Below are 17,428 nucleotides of genomic sequence, written 5' to 3'. Positions count from 1 at the left end.
GGTTAGTTGGTTCGTTCCGGGTAAAGCGAGTAGTGTTCAGTTCGTGAAAAGGACGGGTAAACGAAGTCGGTTTTGCATGAAACTTGGTAGAAATCATTTATCTCAGCTGACCCAACATATTAAAACTCGACACCGCATCCCCGTGATGCCTTATGAGTCGTTTGGATCTATATCTAGCTTTATTCGGGTGTTTAATCAACCAAAAACGAGCTTAAGGGCCACCTAGCTCAGATCTGGACACCCGAAGCCACCTAAGTCATAAACGATCAAAACGTGATCAACCATGGTGGTTAACGGCTGCAGACAGTGACAGAATCGAAGAAAACCCTTAAAAACACGCAATAAATAGCCGAACATAACTTATACGCCGTATAAGTTTTAGCAGCGTATAAGTATAGCAGCGCATAAGTACGGTGTATATGTATAAGTTGCAGCGTGTATGTATGTATGTACCGTATAAGTCCAAGTAGCGCATAAGTAGCTGAGCCGTAAAAGTATATAAACGTATATGTGTATATGTAGCGTATATTTATGCATGCACCGTGTATGTATATAAACGTATATGTATGACTTATGCACCAAGGCAACTTACACGTTGGACTTATACGGTGGACGACTTAAATGCCAATAATAAGTTATACGCCAGTAGGACTTATATGTTAAATAATTTATAAAATAAACAAAGGATAAACAACGATACATACGTAAACGATAGATATAGATGATAGATGAGCTAAAGATAAGTAATTAATTAATAATGAAGGGTAACCCTTAAAACGGGTAATGACTTAGAAATATGATATGATTTGGAATAGTTAAGTGATGCTTGTTAATTAATACACAGTTAGCCGTGCACAGCTCAAGAAGGGCATTACTGTAAATTCATAGAGGAATCGTTTATGGTGAGTTTGTAGCCCCTTTCCTTGTTATGATTTCGGGGATGTGTGCATACACGATTATTAGTTAATACACTTACCTTAAGTGGTAAGTGTATGCCTTATATGATTTATATGAAAGTTATGAATGAATGCTTGACGGTACGTGAACGATCTTCGGATATTGCATCTACTGCTAGGTGATAGTTTGAAGATGTGATTATTTATATATGAGGTATGAATGATATATGTATTGTAAGGCCCCGTTACCGGTATCCCTACTTTCGTGTTGGATTTACTCATAAACGCAGTTCTAAATATCAGAGTTAATTAAAACATTCGCGGAACATTAAAAACTTTCATAAAACATTCGTAACAATCCAAAACTTGTCTTAAACAAACAACTTGTCTTTCAAAAACAAAGTAATTAAAACATATCACGTCTTGAGCCTTCTGATGCCAGCCTCTTATTCAATGCCATGTGTCTCCTCAAGCGAGTTGCCTCATCATACTCACCTGCGTGCATACTAAAAGTCAGCTACGCTGAGTGAGTTCTAGTTAATCATACATTATACAGTACACACAAACGTATATTCTTTCAATCATACTTTCATATTTTCTTTTGTACTAACTTGCTTTCATATCTTACGTTATAAAGAGCATTACGCCCTACATTCCTCGAGTATTATTAGGGCTCGGTACCCTCCTTCCTCGAGTATTATTAGGGCTCGGTACCCTCATTCCTCGAGTATTATTAGGGCTCGATACCCTCCTTCCTCGAATATTAGTAGGGTTCGGTTCCCTAGTTCTCGAATATTAGTAGGGTTCGATTCCCTCTTCGTTACCATACAACCATACATCATACCTCGAGTATTATTAGGGCTCGATACCCTTTTCGTAACCATACAACCATACAACCATCCTTTCCTTCTTTTATTAACTTCTTTATCACGTTCATACACATAAGCATACATATCATACTTACCTTATACATAGCGTTACAACCTAATAGTACGTGCAATATCCGAAGATCGTTCACGTACCATCAAGCAATCATTCATACATTTCTTATTATTCACATAAGGCATACACTTATCTCTTAGGATAAGTGTATTAACAACATATTGAGTATGCACACAGCCCCGAAAACATAACACATAAACGGGGCTAGAAACTCACTTGAATCCTGTTACGCTCTCCGTTAATCGTTATTCCCTTCTTGAGCTGTGCACGGCTAACTGTATAATATTTACATGTAACAATTAACTACTACTACTCATGTTGTATTTCTATCTTTATATAACCCACAACGAACGGGGGTCCGGGGGCAGCGCCCCTGGCAGCGGGGTCTAGGGGCGGCAGCCCCTAGCAAGGTCCAAGGGGCAGAGCCCCTGGCTGGCAGCGGGGTCTATGCTTAAGCGAACTTATCGTTAACGAACTTAAGCATAGGCGAAATTAGTGTTTGGCGAAGTTAATCCTAAGCGAACATATGCCAGGCGAAGTTGAGCATTAGCGAACTTAGCCTTAGGCGAAGTTATCATGGGCGAACTTGCTTACAGCGAACTTGTCTACGGCGAACTTGCTGCAGCGAACTTAATCAATCAGCGAAGTTGATCAGTTAGGCGAACTTGCTTGCAAGCGAACTTGCCTGTAGGCGAAGTTCGCATGCAGGCGAAGTTCGCTTGTAGGCGAAGTTGTGCAGCAGCCGCCGCTGTTCGTCCTTAATCCCCAAAATCATCATCGTTTTACCAAGAAATCCATGGGTATGGTATTTGACTAACCCGCGATCATTCCTATTGTCGTTTTTGGATATGGTTTGACCCGAAAACACGTAAAGTTTGGACGTTTAAGTTCAAAAACGTTCAATACTAGTGTTAAGGGTTCATTAATCGAGCCGTTTCCATTTTCGGGTTCATTAAACTCGTATTTATCATCTAGTTTACAACTTTATGTTACGTTTATACCGATCTACTCTCGTTCTAAGTTTCAATGCTAAACGCTAATAAAACGTAAACTTTCAAGGGTCAAGAACATACCTTTAGTGCTCATTTGAATCTCGTTTGACTTGTTTATGCACTCTAGATCTCGTGTAATAAAGATCTAATACCAACTAACGTTTGTTTGGCCTCAAGCCCCTCTCGTCTCTCTCGGCCGTGTATACGGTGGTGTGTGGTGTGTGTGTTTTGGAGTGTGTAGAGATTTATGAAAGATGGAAATGATAGTTAGGGTTTTAGGATGGTTTAAGGGGATATTTATATCCCTTAAAGCCCATGGACCTAAGGCCCATTACCCTTAATCCATCTTAATTAATCCAAGTCCATGGTCCTTTCTTTATTAGGCATAAGTTAACTATTAACACACGATAACTAAACGCGACTTTCTTTATTTAATATTAGAATATTTTAGGATGTTACATGTATGTTATAGAAAAGATTAAGAGTATGTATGAAAGTTTATAATTATGAATATATAGAAAGGTATGGTATGATTGTATGGAAGAAAGGGAACCGAGCCCTAATAATACTCGAGGAAGAAGGGAACCGGACCCTAATAATATCTGAGGCAGAAGGGAACCGGAACCTAATAATATCCGAGACAGAAGGGAACCTGGCTCTAATAATACTCGAGTAAGAAGGGAACCGGATCCTAATAATATCCGAGGGAGAAAGGGAACCGGGCCCTAATAATACTCGAGGAAGGAGGGCGAAATGCTCTTTATAACGTAGATATAGTTATGTGTTAGTAAGTATTAAAACAAGAAATTATGAAAGCATGAAAGAATGAAAGTATGAAAGTATGAAAGAATGTAAGTATGAAAGTATAAAGTATGAATGTAAAGAATGCAAGTATGAATATATAGAAGTATGAATGTACGTATTTATGAATGAACGAAGCATGTTAAGTATGTAATATTTATCTACGGATATATATATATATATATATATATATATATATATATATATGAATGTAATGTATGTTGCCTGATTAACTAGAACTTACTCAGCGTAGCTGACTTTTAGTATGCATGCAGGCAAATATGATGCAGGAGCTGGCTGAGGGAGAACACATGGCATGCACTGAGCTGACTGACATCTAGTGAAGAAAAGATATGATGTTTTATGTTAAGATAATTTGAAAGTTAAAAGTTACGATTTTAATATCTTGTAATGAATGTTTGATGTTTTTATATTCCGCGAAAATTTTTTATTCACTCTGATATTTAGGGAACATTGTTTATGAGTAAATCCAACGCCAACGTAGGGCACCAGGGACGGGGCCTTACAAGTTGGTATCAGAGCATAAGTTCGAAAGAATTAAGCATCCAACATGTTTAAACTCGAACAGAGAATGAGACTTAAGTAAGAAAATAAAGAAGATGCCAGTTCAAGAAAGCCATGTGCCTCTCAAGCAAGCTCGAGAAAGATAAGGTACGTGATTAAGTTCATGCAGAGATTTATAAATATATGTATATGCATCCTATATGAAAGTGAAAGAATGTATGAATGTTAGCTTAATTTCTAAAGAAAGAATGTGTGTTTGCTAGCTAAGTGCTAGGGATAAGAATGTATGTTATATGTATGATTACATGTTAGTGTGACAAGTAGAAACTAGCACAAGTGAAAGCATAGTGGGAAATATGTAGAACCTGAGGAGTAATGTAAAGAGTTAATTACACTTGGTCACTGTCATTAACTACTTACCTTACGAATCATGTGCTATAATTCCTAGAGTGATAACGTTTGTGTTTCCTTAGAGATAAGATAGGTGACTGATAAAAAGGGACGAGCACGAGGAGGTCATACTGGACGCTGTGGTAAGACACGTGTCAACCAGACACCGTTTTAAAGAAGGTGTGAAAGAATGATATACGAAAGCAAGATGACTCCGACTGTAGAAAGTAATAAAGAAGGATCACACTTGGATCTTGTAGTCAAATACACTAGGGGAGTTGCTCAATTTTAACTGAAGCATCAAAGGCAGACCAAACTGGGAAATCCAAGTGGGAGCAACATGAAAGAAACGTAGATAATTCAGCTGGAATTATTTAAAATGAGTAGTATGCCTACAATAGTTAGCTCCATAAGGGAACTTTTGGGATCATGAGCGAAGAAGCAAATGCTGAGAAAGTAGAGATGAACGAGAAGTACCAGTGAATGTCAAGGCATTCTAATTGAAAAAAACGAAGGTATGATGCTACATAGTGTAGCAAATATGAAAGGAATACGCTAAGAATAATGCAGTTGTGTACGTGAGACTTTATGAAAGAAACCACTAGAGATACCTTTGTTAAAGTATGAGAATGTGTATAGACTATCGTGAGTTGAATAAGCTTACGATGAAGAACAGATATCCGTTGCCACGCATCGATGATTAGTTTGACCAACTTCATGGTTCGAGTTGGTTTTCACGAATAGATCTCAGATCAAACTATCATCAACTGAAAGAGGCAGACATCCCTAAATCAACATTTCGGGTGCGGTATGGACACCACGAGTTCCTCGTAATGTCATTCGGTCTAACGAATGATCCCGCATCATTTACGGACATGATGAATAGCGTATGTCTGCCGATGTTAGACAAATCAGGTATCGTGTTCATTGACGATATATTGAGTCCGACCACGTGTATCTTTTGCGAGAAGTATTAGAGATTCTGAAGAAGGAAACGTTGTATGCTAAATTTTCGAAGTGCGCATTCTAGTTGCGTGAAGTGCAGTTTCTAGGTCACATGATCAATCCAGAAGAGATTATTGTGGACCAAACAAAGATCTAGGCGATAACGAATTGGAAGACTTCGCAGAACCCGACTGATATACGCAGCTTCTTAGGGTTAGCTGCCTATTATAGGAAATTATCGAACGCTCCTCCAAGATAGCCGCACCGTTGATCGGAATGACTAGTAAATCTGTAGTGTTCACTTGGGAAAATTTTCAAAAGGAGGCATTTGAGGAATTAAATAAAAGACTCACTCAAGCCCCAATCCTTGCTCTACCCGATGGTGATGAGGATTTGATTGTTTGTACTGATGCCTCGCATCGTGGGTTAGGTTGCGTGTTAATGCAACGAGGAAAAGTTATAGCTTATGCGTCCAGATAGTTGAAGGTTCACGAGAGTACCTAACCAACGCATGATTTAGAGCTAGCTACGGTAGTGCATGCTCTCAAGATATGGAGACATTATCTGTATGGTACTAAGTGTACTATTTATACAAATCATAAGAATTTAAAGTACTTCTTCGAGTAGAAGGAGTTGAACATGAGGCAGAGGAGATGGTTAGAGTTGATAAAGGACTACGACTGTGATATTAAATACTATCCAGGTAGGGCAAATGTGGTTGCCGACTCACTCAGCCGTAAGAATGAGGAAGTCATTACATAGTGAAGTCTTATAAGTTGATCGTTAACTCAGATTTCTTTGAAGAAATTATCAAGGTGCAGTTGGAGGTGCTCATAGATGAAAGGCTAATGAAGAAAGAGGGAATCTTATGACAACAAGGTGTGATCGACAACACTCATGGTGTAAAGATTAGATTTGACCACATGTGGATTCCTCGCCATGGAGGTCTCAGAGATCGAATTTTAAAATAAGCTCACAAGTCGATAATCGATTCATCCGGGATCCACCAAGATCTATCAAGATCTTAAGAAAGACTACTGGTGTCCGAGTATGAAGAATGACGTAGTGGAATACGTCAGCAAGTACTTAACATGCTTGCAAGTCAAGGCAGAGCATCAGAAGCCTTATGGGAAGATGCAGTCATTGGAGATACCAGAATGGAAATGGGAACACATCACCATTGATTTCATAACTAAGCCACCCCGTACAGATAAACATCATGATACCATCTGGGTGATTGTGGACCGTTTAATGAAAAGTGCTCACTTTCTGCCTATACCAGACGCCATCTCGTCAATAACGCTAGCAACTATGTTCATAAAGGAGGTTGTGGCTAAACCCGGAGTGCCGTTATCGATAGTGTCAGATAGGGATATGCTCTTTACTTCGAGGTTCTGGAAGAAGTTCCATGAAACTATGGGAACGAGATTGAACATCAGTACGGCGTATCATCCTCAAACAGATGGGCAGTCTGAAAGGACTATCCAAACCCTTGAGGATATGCTACGTTGTTGTGTTTTAGATTTTGGAGGAGGTTGGGATGATCATCTGCATCTGGCAGAGTTCTCCTATAACAACAGCTACCACCCGAGTATTGGTATGCCACCGTTTGAAATGTTGTATGGCAGGCGTTGTAGAACTCCTGTATGTTGGGAAGAGATAGGTCAGAAGAAGATTGAAATGTAATATTTCGGGTTTTTCTTTTTTATTCATGTAATTGTTACCCGACCCGTTTAAGGTTTCGGGTCACTCGTTTTAATAAAAACGTCGCATTTATTGAGTATTTAATTTGTTATAGCTTTATTATTTATTAAATTCAATTAATATTTTATTAAAGACCAAACCCTAACCCACCCCCTGGTCCGACCGGCTGACCCAATTCCCAAAACCTAACCCGGCGCACCCCAAACCATTCAAAACCTTCAATTCCCGCTCATTTATGATCAATTGATTTTGGCATTTGGCATATTCCACTGAATAAACGCGTAACCGACATCCAATTATAGTAAAGACGCTTTAATTCGCCCGTAATTTGATCAATTAGCTATATTAAGTCCCAAACAACTTGCAAGAACTTGCAAGAACCTTCTTCTCCCCGTCGCCAACGATTCCCCTAAACTCAATTCAATATATACGATCATCCTGTCACCTAGATTTAACCACTTCTGGCCGCAACCCACTTGATCATATTCGCCATCTTACCCGTCGATTTAATTCAATTAATAGGTATGGTTGGGATCATGATTCACCATAGAACAATAGCCCTAAACTTGTTTGATCGAACATGGACCAGATTATCCAATTGGATAATCTAGGGTTCATGTTCTTTTAAACCTAAGTTTATATATTTAGGATCTGCAATAAAAACAACTGGTCAATTTGGCTCAGTTGGTTGGTCCACTGAATTACAAATGCTGGGTCGTGGGTTCGAACCCGACCTAGCCGGTTTTGGAATTTGTTTTTTTTTCTTTTTCTTTTTGTTATTGTTAATTTTATTTAATGGTTTTGTTTCTTTTAATTTTAATTATCCGCTACACAATTAAACATTTAAATATTATAAAACCGACAACCTTATGTCATGTTCTCGTCATCTAAAACCCGGTTTTGTTAACTTTTATTAATACTATTATTATTTATTATTGTTGTTATTATTATTATTATCACTATTACTACTTATTAATTGACAGGTCCGAGCCCCGGTGCAGAAGCGTGAATATTTGGTATTAAACAACGGTGGTGGAGCTCGGGTCTAGGGTTAGGATCGAATCTCACTCGTATTCACTCTTGAAAGATGTTTGGACGGATGAGGTGTATTGGAGAGAGCCTGATTTGATTAACAACCAACAATAAAGTAGGATGAACAATTGTAATCAAAACACAAAAGATAGAAATGGTAGTATGATAATCTTAGTCGAATGATTATCATAAAGATGAATCACTCAAACATACATACATTCATACATACAATCGATTAAGAAATATCAGCCGCCACCAGGAGAGCTCATCCTGGAGGCGGAGACTCTCTCAAAGTGATAAAACCCTAAATCTCACACATACACAATACAGTCACTCATACTAGACAAATGAATAAAAACATTTATTTATACTAGTCTAGAATGACTTGGTCTTCAAGCCATCCACCCTTGGTTGAGACCAAATATTTTATTTTTCACCCACATATAAATTCGATGCGTCGGTCTAAAACATAAGTCCCAACATTAATCATTATCATTATTATTATCACAATTATTATTATTATTATTATTATTAATATTATTATTAATAATAATAAGGATAAAATCAACAACAATAACATTAATAAATACCCTTATAATTAACGAAAACGTGTCGAGTAATATTTTAATGTTACACACAACCATATCAAATCTCAAAACCCGTTATAAAAATTTGTATTTCGCTATGATTATATTTAATTCTTGTTATTAACATATATGGATATTTGTCGGTGAACCTCGAGGAGCTTGACCGCTTTCATTCTAGGTCTTTTTTTTAATCCATGCTTAATCCACTTGTAAAAGGTAAGTAAATTCACATCCCCCTTTTTACCACTTTACAATTTTTGGGGCGTTATGCTTTAAAAAGCAACTTATTGTTTTCACTACAATTCCGTTATATGCATAATTGTAATTGCTAGATTAGTTGTTATGTGAGAATGTGACAATGTGTTTACTTTATGTTGGTTGGTACCTCTTCCTCATCCTCATCCTCATTAGTATTATCATACGTTGTCGGTGTAAATCATTATCAATGCGATTCGGTTGAAAAGACAACTTTTATTTATTGTTATACTAGTTGTAGTGATTTACAATTATCGCATGAAATTGTCTTTTAAATATTATATATACACAAAATTGTGATTTACTTGCTCAACTTTATGTTGACAAATATATATATTTTCACGCATGACGCTGGTAGCTTTATTGGATGAATCAAGTATTGAAGTTTAGATGATACCCTAGGTTGCTTTGATGAATGAAGAAAACATTTATTACAAGTTATTTATAATTTGAATACTTATTTGTAATTGTATTTTTGAGACAATGTTTGTGCTTTTGAAATTTGATATATGAATGAAATTTAGATATTGACACGTGCATTTTGCTTAGTGTCTCCTGAGCTATGATACAACATTGTTATGCCCCGACATGTTCCGCCTTAGGTTAGGGTGTGACAGATTGGTATCAGAGCCGAAGGCTATAAGATAGGTGGTTAAACGTAACGACCTAGTAGCATGCTTAGGGTCCCTATACGTGTTCCTATACGTGCATGACGGGTGGTCCATGGGACAACCCTTAATTGATTTAAAGCCGTAATTATCATGTTTTATATTAGTTTATTTGGTGGAATTAGATGACTACGGTATTATTGATGAATTGTAGGTACAAAGGAGGTTCCGGAGCGATTATGGTTTATAACGAATAAGCCTAAGGAACCGGAGACGCGAAAGAAGTGAAAACGAGAAGGCGCGGTGGAAGTCCACCGAGGCCCATGGTTTAGATCGTGGGCCACAGTCTAAAACACATAATGAAACATAAGCCACTGTACCGTGGCTGGTACGCTAGCCGTGGAGCTCACCGTGGTTCACGGTCCAACTGTGGGCCACGGTCCAGTTTTTCGAGAAATCCACCGTGACCCACGGTATTGACCGTGGGCCACGGTGCGGGTCGTAACTGCCGAATTTTCTTTGTTTATTACTCGTATTTAGGATGTCTTTTGAGATATCTTTCATTCCAAACAAGCTAGGGGTGACTTTTTGAGAGCAAGAACAATACTTTGGTAATTCTTATAATTAGTTTGGGTTTGTGATATGTATGATTACCCTAATTGATGTGATGTTGAATCAAACTATGTGTGGCTAATCATCTTTATGTTCTCTCCCAAATTGTAAGGTTTTCAATTGGATTACTTGTTATTCGCTTATGTTATTTGTGGGATAATCTTTTGATCTTATGAATATATTGCTATGGTGATTGTGAGTTTGTATTGTAATTGTTTGTATGATTTGAACTCGTGTTATTGACTATCCGTTCTTGGTGCCATAGGCAATCGAAATTTAGTAGAAGAGAATTAGGGTTAATAATACTAAACTGATTTTTGAGTGACAACCTTGCGTTTTTGTAATCCAAGTACTTAGTCCTCTTTTATCACAATCAATTGCATTTTCACAAAACTATATTCGTGTAGTTCATTCCACAAATAAGCGTTAACTTGATCAACATTGGAAACCTGAAATCGGGAGAGAGCATTGTTTCTCTTATTGTTTAAAAACACGTTTAATTGTTTTAGTTATTTTCATTAATCAAATCAATCAACCAAATCATTCAATTTATTTTCTGCACTTAGTTTAATATAGTTAAATTTTATAGCTACTTAGTAACGCAATTTCCACAAACTCCCTGTGTTCGATACCCGCTTATCACTATCTAATAGTTGTAATCGGTTTATTTTTGAGTGAGTCTTCGACCTCACGTCAAATTTTGGCGCCGCTGCCGGGGAGTAGTGCGCAACGTGTGTTAGCTTTAGTAGTTTTTGTGTTATTTTCGGGTTTACGCTGGTTGTGTTAGTGTGCAGGTACCTACAAGTGTATGCATACTAGAGGCTCTAACAGGTCATCACCGCTAGTAATTGATCCCGAGATTGACAGAACACTCCGAAGAAACCGAGTCTTACTTAGGGAGAATAAGCTTCTTGGTTCTCCAACCGCATCAAAAAACATGGATTCACCAGTTCCCACTTCGGGTCAAACAATCCCGACTAAACCTCCACCAAATCCACCAATCAATACTAACAGCATCAAGTGAACTCCAACAACCACCTGCCACAACCGAACCCATAGCTGCCCAATTCACATATGAACATCATCCACATTGCCACCTATTACTAACCTTTTTCCTACATTTGGTGCATCGTCATCTCAACAACATCAACAACCAACCTTTCAACCATCACAATCAAACTGCCAATATCAACCTCAACCGTTTAGGCAACATTCAAGATCACAAGGTGACGGATACGGATATGGGTTTGACAGTGAATTTGAGGGGTATGAAGCGGAAGGTTACTACATGGGAGGTGATGGAGGAAAAATGGTAAATCTGGGGTCTTTTGGGTATGGTCAATGGCAACAACCGCAGCAAGTGCATGAGCTTAATCGACAACAACCACCGCCGATTGTTGTCCAACAACCTATTCAACAACCGCCAGTTATACAACAAGCTCAACCACCAGTTCAACAAGTTCAACAACAACAAACGGTTGTTGTTAATCAAGTTCAACCGCAACCAATTGTTCAACAACCACAAGGGAAACCTCAAGAACAACAATTTCAACCGCAAATGCCCCAACCACAGTTTCAACAACAGTTTGCGCAGCCAAGGCCCGTTTATAGGCAAATGGGTCAACCAAGGGTACCCATGGGTGTTCCAAGAAGGCATGCAAGAGAAATGGTAAAGGGGATTGAAGCCCATTTCCGACCCATAATCACTAATAATCCGTCTCCGGTGGTTATCCCTCTCAATCCTCAAGGGAGGACATTTGAAGTAAGAACAAATTCCCTTCAAAGTCTTCCGAAGTATAAAGGTCTAGCAACGGAGGAACCTTACTTCCACTTGGAGGCATATGACGCAACACAATTGGGGGTCAAGGTTTTACATCGGATGAGGTAAAGTTGGTTCTATTTCAATTCTCATTGGAAGACAAGGCAAACGCGTCTGTTTATACTTGGGCCGAAATGCAACAAAGATTTTTAGAAGAAATTTACACGGCCCAAAAGACCAATGATGCGAGAAGAAGTTTGAGAACCTTCCAAAAAAAATCGGGGGAAATGTTTCATGAAGCATTTGAGAGGTTCAATATGATGATAAAGAATTGTCCTCATCACGGTATTGCTTTATGGGAGTTGTTGAATGCGTTTCACGAGGGTTTGAGTATGGAGGATGAACGGGATTTGCGGTCGATCACTAATGGTACATTTGGTACCAATTATGAACAAGACGATTGGGCGTATTTAGAACAAATGGCGGTTACTTCAAAGAGAAAGGCTCAAACCGGTAGAAGAGCAAGACCGGCGATTGGTAGACCCCAAGTGCAAGCCGTGGAAGAAGGAAATGTACAAACCACTAATCAAGTCATCAATGTTTGTACAAATTGTAACGAGTCGGGTCATGCAACGGAGGTATGTACGTTAGGTCAAGCACCGGTGGAAGAGGTGAATGCAATTCAAGGGGAAGGTGGTAGAAATTACAACATGAACTACAACACCTACCACCCCGGGTTAAGAAATCATCCGAATTTTCGTTATGGAAATCCGGCCACCCAATCTAACCCGAATTTTCAAGGAAATCAAGGCAATTATGTTCCTCGCCAACAATATAATAACCAAGGTAATTATCATGGCGGGAATAATCAAGGATTTCAAGGTCAAGGTGGGTCAACGGGTCAAAGTTCATCGAGTGGTAATGAGGTTATGGACATGTTGAAGTTGATGCAACAAGACATGCAGCGAAGAAATCAACTTGATGAGGCTCGAATGCAAAAGGATGAAGTAAGAGATAAGGCCATCCAATCTTTGACTACACAAATGGGTCAACTCGCAAGTGAAGTGTCCGAGTTGAAGAAGAGTAAAGGTCAATTGCCAAGCGACACAATGGTAAATCCTTCTCATAACTCTTCTCGTAATGTTCCTATTAACCACGTGAGTGTTTTAAGAAGTGGTAAAGAATACAAAAAAGATTTATCACCGGATGTGGTTGATGGGGAAGTTGAGGATATTACTGGTATTGAAAGTGATGATGAAATTCAAATTAATAAACCCACTAAACATGTCAATTTTGAAAAACCGTTACAAAATCCGGGTCAAACTTTAAATTTAAATGATAAAGATAAGGAAGTAGAACCAAAGGTGGTTCCATTTCCTTCGGCTTTACTTGACCCGGGTAAGAAAAATATAATTTCAAGAAGAGGTCCTCAAAAAGAAGAGACGTGGGAAGTTTTTAAACAAGTAAAGATAAATTTACCTTTACTTGAGGCAATAAAGCAAGTACCCGCTTATGCAAAATTTTTGAAAGAATTGTGCACTCAAAAGAGGCAACAAAAAGTGCCTTTACGAGTGGATTTAACTGAGCGGGTAAGTGCGGTTTTAAAAGGAGATCTTCCTTCTAAGCTTCAAGATCCGGAACGCCCTTAATTAACATTCAAGTAGGCGACTTTCAAATGTCTAAGGTGCTACTAGATCTTGGGGCCGGGGTAAGTATTCTTCCGGGGGATTTATAATACCCATATGATTTTGGTCCTTTAAAACGAGTTGAGACAACGGTTGTGTTAGCCGATTTGTCCCATAAACTCCCCCGAGGAATTGTGCGGGATGTGATAGTAAAAGTTGAAGAATTTTACTATCCGGTTGACTTTTTGGTCTTAGATTACTCATCGGTTGATTCGACACAACAACAAAATGTTATATTGGGTCGACCGTTTTTAAACACCGCTCATGCTATTATTGACTGTCGATCGGGCACAGTTGATATGGCTTTTAGAAATAGAAAAATGAGATTAAATGTGTTCACTAACGGATGTAATGCTTTATGTGGTGATGAGTGTTTCATGGCAGATATTGTTGACACGTGTGAACCGCATGATTATGAGGACGATGCTTTGGAAGCATGTGTTTGTGATTTTTCTGAACAGGTACATCTTTGTGCATTGAGGATGGAAGAGAAAAATCAAGACGTGTTGGCGATTAAAGAAGGACGACCACCATGGACTCGTCAAATTGAAAGTCTACCCGCTGTGATCGATTCGGGTACAAAACCATCATTGGAAAGTCCACCAAAGTTGGATTTGAAGGATTTGCCAAGCCACTTGAAGTATGCGTTTTTGAGGGATAATGACACATTACCGGTCATTATTGCATCTAATTTGGAAGAGGCCCAAAAACAACAACTGTTGAAGGTGTTGAAGACAAATAAAGTGGCCATAGGTTGGACAATTTCCGATTTAAAAGGCATTAGTCCATCTATAGTTATGCACAAAATCATCTCCAATGAAGAGGCAAAACCAACCCGAGAGACTCAAAGAAGGTTGAATCCCAATTTGAGAGAAGTTGTGAAGAAAGAGGTAATAAAGTGCTTGGATGCGGGAATTATCTATCCTATCTCGGATAGCGCATGGGTAAGTCCTACACAAGTGGTACCGAAAAAAGCAGGTATACAGGTAATTAAAGATGAAAGTGGTGAACAAATCGCCACCCGACCGCCGTCACCGGGTGGCGAGTTTGCATTGATTATCATAAATTGAACGCCGCTACATCTAAAGACCATTTTCCATTACCTTTTATTGACCAAATTATTGAAAAATTATCGGGTCAAAAGTATTACTGTTTTTTGGATGGGTACTCGGGTTATAATCAAATTGCCATTCACCCGGATGACCAACACAAGACCACTTTCACCTGTCCATATGGCACTTTTGCTTTTCGGCGAACGCCATTCGGATGGTGTAATGCCCCGGCCACATTCCAACGTTGTATGATGAGTATTTTTTCGGATATGGTCGGGGAGTCACTCGAGGTATTTATGGATGACTTTTTCCATTTTTGGCCCAACTTATGAAAATTGTCTCAATGAATTAGAAAAAGTTTTAAAAAGATGTGTTGAGACAAATTTAGTTCTAAGTTGCGAGAAAAGTCACTTCATGGTGCAAGAGGGTATCGTGTTGGGCCACGTGATTTCGGAAAGGGGAATGGAAGTGGATAAGGCAAAGGTTCGGGTAATATCATCTTTACCTCCACCTAAAAACATTAAAGGGGTAAGGTCATTTTTGGGGCATTCGGGTTTTTATAGAAGATTTATTAAAGGATTTAGTGTTATCACAAAACCTTTATGTAATTTATTATTAAAAGATTCTCCGTTTGATTTTACTATTGAGTGTGTGCAAGCATTTAATGTTTCGAAGGAACAGTTGGTTAAAGCTCCCATTCTATAACCACCGGATTGGTCAAAGCCGTTTGAGATCATGTGTGATGCTAGTGATACTACTATCGGAGCTGTATTGGGTCAACGAGTTGATAAAAAGCCGGTGGTCATTTATTATGCGAGTAAAACCTTATCCGAAGCGCAACTTAGTTATACAACCACCGAAAAAGAATTACTTGCGGTGGTGTATGTTTTGGATAAGTTTCACTTGTATATTTGGGGGAGTAAGGTGATCATTTATTCAGACCATAGCGCAATTTGATATTTGATGGAGAAGAAGGATGCAAAAGCACGGTTAATTAGATGGATATTGCTTTTGCAAGAGTTTGACTTAGAGGTTCGGGATAAAAGGGGTGTGAAAATGTCGTGGCGGATCACCTATCCCGAATTCCGTTAGAGGGTGTTGATGACCCGATGGAGATAAACGAATGGTTTCCCGATGAACAATTGTTAGCCGTGTCGACTACACCATGGTATGCCCACTTTGTGAATTATTTAGCAACGGGGTCTATTCCAAGTCATTGGGTAAAGAAAAGAAGACAACGGTTCATGGCCCAAGTGAAGCAATACATTTGGGATGAACCGGATTTGTTCAAGATTGGTTCGGACCAAATAATAAGAAGGTGTATTCCCGATTCCGAGGTGTGGGAAGTTTTGACTCATGCACATGAATCGGCGTGTGGAGGTCATTTTAGCGGTCAAAAGACGGGTTACCGGGTGCTCCAATGTGGGTTTTATTGGCCCACAATTTTTAAAGATGCAAGTGAATATGCCTGAAATTGCTTGAATTTCCAAAAGTTAGGTAGTATCTCAAAACGGGATGAAATGCATTGCAACCGATTTTGGTGTTAGAGATTTTCAATGTATGGGGAATTGACTTTATGGGCCCTTTTCGAAACTCGAATGGATTTTAATATATCTTGGTCGCGGTTGATTATGTGTCCAAGTGGGTAGAAGCGGTAGCAACAAGAACTAATGACCATTCGGTAGTTTGTAAATTCATTCAATCAAACATCTTTGCTCGGTTTGGCATCCCGCGGGTTATCATAAGTGATGGTGGGTCACATTTCAAGAATTTCAACTTTGGGAAGCTTCTAAAAAGGTACAATGTGAATCACCGAATTGCCACTCCTTATCATCCACAAACAAGTGGACAAGTTGAAGTGTCCAATCGCCAACTCAAAGAAATCTTGATGAAGACGTTGCGGGTCGATAGGAATGATTGGTCTTCTAAGTTAAATGATGCATTGTGGGCGTATCGGACCGCCTACAAAACTCCTATTGGCACAACTCCTTATCGGTTAGTTTATGGGAAAGGGTGTCATTTACCAATGGAGTTGGCACATAAAGCGTTTTGGGCGATCAAGAATGTTAACGCGGATTATAAGGAAGCGGGTGAATTGAGAAAGTTGAAGTTGAATGAGATTGAGGAAATCCGAGATGAAGCGTATGAATGTGCTTCTGCATATAAAGACAAACTAAAGAAAGTCCATGATGCAAAGTTAAGAAAACAGACTTTTGAAGTGGGTCAAAAGGTGTGGTTGTATAATTCAAGGCTAAAGTTATTTCCGGGTAAGTTAAAGAGCAAGTGGATGGGCCCATATGTCATCACAAAAGTGGGTCAATTTGGTGATGTGGAGATAGAAGATGTCCAAGAACAAACGAAACAAGTGGTGAACGGTCAACGACTTAAACCTTACTTGGAAGGAAAGGATATCAATATGCTCGATGTAGACCGGGTGTGTTTCTTGTTACGCTCACCGGATGAGGAAACACATTAAAAAGGCCAAGGTATGTTGTATATTTTAGTTTAAGTTAATTTAGTTTTTATTTAAAATTGGTTTTAAAAAAATTACCTTCCTCGTTTTGGAGTTTGTCCAAATCAAGTGTGGGGAAAACTTTATGTTTTTTTTATCGTGTTGGGGACAACTCGGGGTTCCCATGTAGG

Source organism: Bidens hawaiensis, unplaced genomic scaffold (assembly GCF_021521415.1).
Source record: "Bidens hawaiensis isolate Kalapana, Puna unplaced genomic scaffold, B.hawaiensis_p1.1 tig00035424_1, whole genome shotgun sequence".
Taxonomy (NCBI): Eukaryota; Viridiplantae; Streptophyta; class Magnoliopsida; order Asterales; family Asteraceae; genus Bidens; species Bidens hawaiensis.
Note: the sequence above shows the minus strand (reverse complement) of the source record.